This window comes from Spermophilus citellus (assembly GCF_964194105.1).
Source record: "Spermophilus citellus genome assembly, chromosome: 3".
Lineage (NCBI taxonomy): Eukaryota > Metazoa > Chordata > Mammalia > Rodentia > Sciuridae > Spermophilus > Spermophilus citellus.
Window position 1 is genome coordinate 217,749,174 of NC_138184.1, and position 9,589 is coordinate 217,758,762.

A 9,589-nucleotide genomic window follows, 5' to 3' on the forward strand; every position below is an offset into this window, starting at 1 on the left:
GCCCCGGCTCCAGTGAGCTAATCCGCAGCTGGCGGGCGCCCGGCCGGTTGCCACGGCAACCCCTCTCCCAGGGCCCGCCGCCGAGGGGAGCCACGGTAAACAGGACCTTCTGCCGGACTCGCCCCCTCGCCTTTCGGGGGTGGGAGAGAGAGAGAGAGAGAGAGAGAGAGAGAGAGAGAGAGAGAGAGAGAGAGAGAGAGAGAGAGAGAGATGGTGGCTTAACCCCTTCTATGCTGAAGACCACCGCGTGGCAATCTCCATTCCACCTGGGCCAGAGAGCCATTGGCTCGATGCGCTCAGCTGGGAACCAGACCTGGACTTAGATGCCACCGAAGGGTCACTCCCTGGTCCTCGCATTGCTCCGACCGTTAACACAATTATGGGACTGGACTGGGCCTGGGACACCCCAGGCAGAGTCGGGCACCACACTTGCCCCAAGCTGCTTGCAATCAGGCGGAAGTAATGACTGTCTGTCATAAGGCAGGCAAAGAGGGTTTGGATAGAAGAGCTCCCGAACTCTGTGCTCTCGAGGAGCAGGGCTTTTGTCTGGAAATGCTCCCAGAGGAGAAATGACTTTTAAGTGTCCACTGCCCTAACATAGGACACACATTCGAGGCACAGGGTTGCAGGCTTTGGGATCGCCAAATAAACGTGTACACACACGTGAAAATGCTGTGGGCTTCCGGAAGGGAGACCCGAATACAAACTGGGACATTTGAGGAAGTTCCCTGGGGCTTTGATTGGCTTTGATAAATTGGGGTAAGTGGAGGGGAAATGGAGGAAAAGAAAGACAGTCTAGATGGAGAGAAGGGCATGAGCAGAGGCAAAGGGGAGGTTGGACACACGGAATCTATGTCACAGATGAACGGTGTGAACCGTGTGAACGGTGAATAAGGTCAGATAGGTGGGCCTGGCCAGATTTCAAAAGGCCTGGATAGAATTTGGATTTTATGCTGCAAGCAATGGGGAGCCATGGGAAGTTTTTGAGCAGAGGAGCGCCCAGATGAAAGGGAGATTTTTGAGCCTGGCAGTGGCTCTATACTGAAGGAAAACCATTCTTGCCTTTAGCTCAGGTACCTTCAGAAGGGTTTAGCTGCCAGAGGCCTAAAGTTTAGGCAAGGGGAAAAAAGAAGAGAGACTTAGCCTTACACATCCACAAAAGAGGTGCTCAGGAGAGAGAAAATAAATAAAGGGCTTCGTATGACAAGCAATGTCTGGGAACCTGAGATTTGAGGTACTTGTTCAAAGTCACAGGAGAGTCTGGATGTGGTGGCACATGTCTGTAATCCCAGAGACTCCAGAGGCTAAAGGAGGAGGATACAAGTTAGAGGCCATCATGGGCAACTTAGGGAGACCCTATCTCAAAAAAAAAAAAAAAAAAAAAAAGGCTGGTGCTGAGGATGTAGCTCAGTGGCAAAGTGGCAAAGCACCACTGGTTCAGTCCCTAACAACTCCCCCGCCCCACACCAAAAGTCACAGTCACAGCTAAAGGTTTTGATCATATTACGAACTCTCTGAAACTTTTCTAGTCCTTCACGCAATACTTATTTCAACTAAGCACAGTGAACTTTCAGAATACAAATTTGCAAAGTGGAAGCATTAGGAAAAAAAACAGTAAGCATTTAAATTATTATTTTGTTTTCAGAAGCATCATTCCATACATTTTCACTTTCTAAATAAAGATCAGAGGTGTGACTTTTTGACTGGTTAATCACTGTCCAAGCCCTCAGTGTATGGCAACAAGCTGCAAAGTCCAAGAACTACTGAGTGGAGAGTGCAGCTGGTCCCTCCCCTGCAAAAAGAACCCAGGGGCCTTTGAGTGTGTGGCTCCCCCAATTGCTATTTCAATGCATCTTAGGTGTGCATGACAAAGAGTAGACCAGAAGGCTGGGGAGCTTCTTAGTGTCAGCTCCTAAGCCCTGCTGTTACTCCTTTATCTTTGAGTTCTGGGCACTAATTTGTTTTTGAAAAATGTCTCTGCCTCTGTTCTCTGCGCATATATTTTTTTTTTTTTGAGAAAGTGAGATGGGGGGGGGGAGAGAGAATTTTTAATATTTATTTTTTAGTTCTCGGCGGACACAACATCTTTGTTTGTATGTGGTGCTGAGGCTCAAACCCGGGCCGCACGCATGCAAGGCGAGCGCGCTACCGCTTGAGCCACATCCCCAGCCCCCTCTGCGCATATTCTTTACTGCCCAGTTGTGCTATGACAGTGGGACAGTGCAAAGAGACCAAGGAAGACCCTGGAGATGGGATATGAGTTGTAGTTTATTGAGAAATGCTCACGAGGAGGATACAGTTGTGTTGGGCTGGACAGATGTACCTCTGCTCCAAGCAGTGCCTTTGGCACCTCACCAAAAACTCCAGTGGTGATGGGCTGGACAGGAATACCTCTGCTCCATGCAGTACCCCGGGTATCTCACTAGAAAGTAGCATCTCTTCCTGCTCACAGTGCTTTGCCCAGGGGCAGCAGCCTGGATGAGCACTTCCCTCTCCACAGTGCCCTGGTCCACCTGAGTTTCTGCAAGGAGGGAGGTTTATAGGTTAGGTTACAGAGGCAGCATCAGTTTAGCTTGTTTTGTCCCATTGCATGATCAGCACCTTAAGGGGCACCTGTCCTGGCATGCATACAAGAAAGCCGTTTTCTACAGATAACATTAACTTGCCCTAATTCTCAGAATACGTGAGAGAAAATCAGTGTCCTTCAAGATAATATGTATCCAGATATTCTAGCCCAGACCTGCTTTCATCGTTCCCTTTATTTGACTAGGTTTTAGGGAACAGAAGGGGGTATTCAGGGACATGGTGTTTTATTTTCTGTTTTCTTTAAGGATAACACATTGGACCAGAGTCTGATGAGGGATGACAGGTGGGGTCTCTGCTTTTCTAGTTTCTATCTCTGACTGCATCTCCTAGTCTCAGACTCCCCGCTACTTTCATTGCACAGTCATCACATGACTCTGTCTCCATGAAAGGGGTCCCACACCAGGTGCGATGGTGCAGGAGGAACACAAGTTCAAGGCCAACCTGGGCAGTTTTAGCAAGGTCCTCAGCAATTTCATAAGATGCTGTCTCAAAAATTAAATAAGGCTGGGGGTCCAGCTTGGTGATAAAGTATCCCTGGATTCAATCCATAGTACCAAAAGATAGATAGATAAATACATAAAAGGGATCTCACACATTGCTCACTCCCCTCATTTCCTATGTGGCCCTGCCCCTCATGGCTTCCAGGAGATATATATATGCATGTGAACACTATACCTTTAATTTGTTTATTTTTATGTGGTCCTGAGGATGGAGCCAATGCCTGACATGTGCTAGGTGAGTGCTGTACCACTGAGCTAGAACCCTAGCCCCTTCAGGAATTTTTCCAGCTGATAATACCCTGGTCTCTCCCAAGCCCTGGTTTTCCAGCTCTGGAAGGCAGGGTAGCCTTTCAAGGTGGGTGCTGTGTGCCAGAGTCTATAAGACCTTGCAGGAGTCCCCTCTTCTCCCAACTCATGACCCCCATTACTCCCACAGTACATTCATGGCCCGCCCGCCCTGCCTCTCCTTGGCTTCTCTTCACGTTGGAAAATGAGGCCTGGTGTGGGAGGTATGGTTATCCCTCTCTATTTACAGGGGATTGGTTCCAGGACCCCCTGAGGATACCAAAATCTTTGGATGTTCAAGCCCCTCCTATAAAATGGCACAGTGTTTGCATATAATCTACATACATCCTCCCATATACTACAAATCATCTCTAGATTACTCTGGATTACTTATATTAGTTAAGTCAATTTAATTACTGTTTTGGGGGGAGTATTGGCGATTGAACTCAGGGGCACTCGACCACTGAGCTACATCCCCAGCCCTATTTTGTACTTTATTTAGAGACAGGATCTCACTAAGTTGCTTAGTACCTTGCCTTTTGCTGAGACTGGCTTTGAACTCGTGATCCTCCTGCCTCCTGGGGTTACAGGTATAAATATTATTTTCAGTAGTTGTTAGGCTGTATTGTTTAGGGAATCATGACAAGGATGACAGATCATGATAAAAAGGCTGTCCATGTTCAATTGTATATGTATGTTCAACTATTTTCCACATGTAACTGGTTGACTCTGTTGATGTGGAACCCACAGATATGGAGGGCTGAGGTGAGATGAAGAAGGCAGAATTGATTTTTTTTTCTGAGCCTTTAATCCTACTTCCTGCATGCAGTGAGGCCTGGACACTGCAGAACATCTGTTACTTCCTCTCCTTCTTCTTCCTTCCAGTGTCCCATTGAAGAACACAGGCTTGGGACTGGATGGCCAAATCCAGCTCTTGAGCAGGTTGCCTGGCCTCTGAGTCCCAGTGTCATCACATACAAGATGGAAATAGCACAGTTGCATTCTGAGGCCCAAGTCAGATCATCAAGAAGAGACCTTCTGTCAGGTTTGTGACAAGTGTCAGGCAGCAGGGGCCTTACTTCATCTCAGGCATCAGGGAAGTGAAAGGGCCTGCAGGGGTCCATGAAGACCAGCCCAATCAAAATGGGACAGAGTTTCAGAAAGGGCCTATGGACATCTCCCTCAATTTGTTATGTTTCTGCTGGGCACGGTGGCGCACGCCTGCAATCTAAGGCTGGTGGATCTCGACTTCAAAGCCAGCCTCAGCAACGGCAAGGTGCTAAGCAACTCAGTGAGACCCTGTCTCTAAGTAATAGACAAAGTAAGGCCAGGCGCAGTGGCACATGCCTGTAATCCCAGAGGTTCGGAGGCTGAGACAGGTGGATCACGAGATCAAAGCCAGCCTCAGCACTGAGGCGCTAAATAACTCAGTGTAGACTCTGTCTCTAAATAAAATACAAAAAATAGGGCTGGGGGTGTGGCTCAGTGGTCGAGTGCCCCTGAGTTCAATCCCGAGTACACCCTCCCACCCCTGCCGGAAAAAAAAAAAAATGTCACACTTCCACTGAGATTCCTTCTGGAAGCTAAAGATTTCTTGAGCCTCTTTTTTGTCTCAGGTACTTTTACATGTCATGTCACTAAGTCCTCCCCACAACCCTGAGCAATTAAAAATCAATCCCCACCATTTTGTGGATGGAAAAGCCAACTCCATAAGGTTATTTGAGGTCACACAACCCAGGCCCCGTGTGGCTCAACCCATGTCCTTTGAGTTTTACCACTTGATGCCAGGGCACAGCTCTCCCCAGGACCACCCACTTTATTTGCGGGGGTACTGTGGATTGAACTCAGGGACATTCAACCTCTGAGCCACATCCCCGGCCCTATTTTGTATTTTATGTAAAGAGAGGGTCTCACTGAGTTACTTGTGCCTCACTGTTGCTGAGGCTGGCTTTAACTCACGATCCTCCTGCTTCAGCCTCCTGAGCTGGTGGGATTACAGGCATGGGCTGCTGCACTTAGCAGCACCACTCACTTTGAAAGGAGATTGCTGGGACAGTGTCCAATTCATATCCTGCTATGTCTCAGCCCTGGAAGGGACAGGAAGTACCGTTTCTCAGGACATCCCTTGCTGGACTCATCCTTTTGAGACCTGGTTCTCCAGCTTGGGTCACTGGGACCCTCTGGTGCTCACATCTCTTGGGTGGCAGAATCCCTCTTCTATCTCATTACCTGCCTACCAGGCACAGTGGAAGGCACACACAAGGTAGTTGATTGGCAAGAGGTTTGGTTACTTATTTATTAGCTGGCACAGGAAGAAGAGCTCCTATCTATTCTTAGGTCCACAGCACTTGGATGAAGTGGAGCCAAACGGGAACTTACCTAGGAGCAGGGAAAAGCGTAGACTCACCTCCACACACCCTTGTGGAGCTCCAGAGGAGCCAGCTGGAGAGCAGCTGGAGAGCAGTGCCAGCTCCCTTCAAGTCTTCCACAGGCAGCGACTACTTTCCTCCTCATCCCACCTCAGCCACCAGCCTGCCTCCCCTCTACCCCAGGAATCAAAACCAAGTCAAGCATCCACCCAAACCTCCTCCCCAGGCTGGTGTGTTCTTGGTCCCTATCAGATGCAATCCAGGAGGGTGGGAGGGTGGGAAGGAGAGGCACAACAGAGGCCAAAGTGTGAAGAGCCCAGATGAGGCCCCAGGGCTCCTTTGTCCTCCTCTGGTGCGAGGGGCCCAGTCTTTGGTAGAGATAGCTTGTCTTCTCTTCCAGGATGCACCTCTTGTGTGAGGACTGGAAGATGGGCAGCTGTGGGGGGCTGACAAGGGGGTGCTGTAGAGCAAATGGCCTTTGTTTATTACCCCAGGTCACCGACACTTGTCAGGAAATCTCAGAGAATTTCTGAATTGGCCAATGACACAGTAATATATAACTCTTGGCTAAGAACCATTACTATTTCATGTCCACCCCTGCCCTCTCCCAGCTTACTTTGGAGGATATTTGCTTTTCTTTTTTTTAAGAAGAATTAAAGTGTTTGTTCAGGGGTGGGTAGCAGGGCTTTGCTCAGTGTCAGAGTGTGTGATCAGCACACATTAAGCCTGGGTTCTATCCCCAATGCTAAGGGGGAAAAAAAAGCGGGATGGCACACACCTGTAATCCCAGCAGCTGAGAAGGCTGAGGCAGGAGGATCACAAGTCTGAGGCCAGCCTCATCAACTTAGTGAGCAATTTAGGGAGACCCTGTCTCAAAAAAATTGAAAGGGCTGGGGATGTAGCTCAGTGACAAAGTGCTTCTAGGTTCAATTTCCAGTACCTCTCCCCCCAAAAAAGAATTAAAGTATTCATAACATCAAAAGGATTAGCATGTTGGGGTTGTGGCTCAGCGGTACAGCGCTCGCTAAGTGCCTGCAAGGCGCTGGGTTCGATCCTCAGCACCCCATAAAAATAATAATAGTAAAAAATAAAGGTATTGTGTCCATCTACAACTAAAAAAATTAAAAAAAAAAGGATTAGTGTTTTTAGGATGAAAAAGAACTAAGTCATGCACTAGACTTGCCATGTCATTTTGAAAGACCCCCGGACCCTCAAATCCCCCGTCCAAAAGAACTAGTGTCACACTGGCTGCAAAAGCAAGAGGCAAGTTTATTAATACACAGGCGCCTGCGGGTGCACAGCAAAACCTCAGCCGAAGCTTTGGTGAACTGGCACACCGGGCTTTGGGGTACAGATCTTTTATAGGGAAAAAGGAGTTGTTTTCCACCTAGCACAATAACAGGTGTTTTTGAATCCAGCATACACGTCACTTAAAGGGTAAACTTGTTTTTCACTATGATAAACTTATTTTTCACTATAGGTTCCCGAAAAACTCATCAATCTCACAGGTTTACATTGTGTTTCCTCCCTGTTCCCGCTTATGATCCCAGTTTGCTCAAGAATGTCCTGTGATGTGGGCAGGGTGCCCTTTCTAACAGGTCATGTGGTGAGCTCACCTGTTTACTGCATACTTTCTACTTTTTATAATCGGGCCTTAGGTTATGGGGCTGGGGTCTTTCATTCCCCCCTTTTTCTGTTACATGGATATAATCCTATATCCATTGTTCTGCCTGTTCAGATTCTTGGACTAAGTTTGTGGGTGACCCTGTCTGCTGTTGGAGTAGCTGATATTGTTGAGTGAGAACCATAGTTTGAATTATAGAAAGCCTTTCTTTCATGAACTGTACTAGTCTGTTAAGTATGCAGGGCCCAAACGTCAGAATTAACAGTAAAATAACTAAAGGACCCGCTAAGGGGGATAGCAAAGTAGTCAGCCATGGGGATTTATTAAACCATCGTTCAAACCATCCTTGTTGTGCTTCAAATTCTTTCTGCCTTTTTGCCAACCTTTCAGTAACCTTTTCCATAGTTTCGCGAACTACCCCCCCCCTCTCCGTATGGTCTGCGTAGAAGCAACATTGTTCTTTTAAAACCACACAAAGACCTCCTTCCCTACTTATTAACATTAGTGTCACCAAAGTTGGTATACAACCCCCCTAATTTGGGAACTCCTTACTGCTGTGAGGAAGGGGGACGAAGAGAATCTTTCTGGCTTCTTCAGGCTGAAAAGGGACGGCGTGGGGCAAGCAGTTTGGAGTCCCCCTTAAAAATATCAGGTCTATCGAATGGTCCATGATAAAAGTCCAATTGAGAAGTAATAGGCTGGAGGGCCATTCGAATGATAGGTGGTCTTTTTTTTTTTTTCCTTGGGCTTCAGATCTGTCTCTTACTGAGTGTTCCAGGCTTCTTTTATTTGCATATCAATTTAAGTCCTGGCTGAGGTCTGGAAGGAACTGGGAAAACTGGAATTTTGAGCAGAAACTTTATGTCTAAGGCATTTTAACCATAAGTCACAATTTTCAGGTTTGGAAGTTGAAAACATGGTAAAAGTTTAAGATACATGAATTATCTGAAATCACAAACTAAACAATTAAACCTCAACTTTTAACTGCAAGATTATGTAAATGAAAGACCCATATTAGTTTCAGTCAGAAGGAGGAAATAAAGGGTTAAGACAGATACAGCAGAGTTTCAGTCAGAAGGAGGAAGTAAAGGGTTAAGACAGACACAACAGTTAAAAAGACTGAACAGAGAGAGAGAGAGAGAGAGAGCGAGAGAGAGCTGCGCGTTGCCGGCAGAAACCGAACCGAAACCGAAACCTGACAGTTCAAGGGGGAGCCGGCATTCCCCCCCTTTACTTACTTACGGAAACAGTGTTTCCCTTGGAAACACTGGGGTCCCAGAAAAGAAAAACAAAAACAAAACAAAACAAAAAAAATGGACCCTACAGACCCCTGGGACGTCTCCCAGGGCGGCAGGCAGGGGAGAAGTCCGAGTTCGTCAACTCCTTCTCAAGCTGCCTCAGAATACAGAGCGATTACGCGTAATCGTACAGTCGCTGCGCAAACACAGACACAACACAACACAACACAACACAACACGACACAATAGCTCGAGCTGGCCAGCTTACCTCCCAGTGATGCCAAGAGTTCCTCCGGACAGGGATCTGGAGGGGGGGAAAGCTGATCCCGGACGAGCCCCCAAATGAAAGACCCCCGGACCCTCAAATCCCCCGTCCAAAAGAACTAGCGTCACACTGGCTGCAAAAGCAAGAGGCAAGTTTATTAATACACAGGCGCCTGCGGGTGCACAGCAAAACCTCAGCCGAAGCTTTGGTGAACTGGCACACCGGGCTTTGGGGTACAGATCTTTTATAGGGAAAAAGGAGTTGTTTTCCACCTAGCACAATAACAGGTGTTTTTGAATCCAGCATACACGTCACTTAAAGGGTAAACTTGTTTTTCACTATGATAAACTTATTTTTCACTATAGGTTCCCGAAAAACTCATCAATCTCACAGGTTTACATTGTGTTTCCTCCCTGTTCCCGCTTATGATCCCAGTTTGCTCAAGCATGTCCTGTGATGTGGGCAGGGTGCCCTTTCTAACAGGTCATGTGGTGAGCTCACCTGTTTACTGCATACTTTCTACTTTTTATAATCGGGCCTTAGGTTATGGGGCTGGGGTCTTTCAATTTACCATTAAGCAAAGTCTCAAATATCAAGCCTGCAATGCTTAAAAACTTTTATACTTACCTTTTTTTTTTTTTGGCTTCCTTTGGGGATCCAGTTGAACATTGAGGAAAGGAACAAGAATAACACCCGGATGCCTTTTAGAGGCATGCACTTCT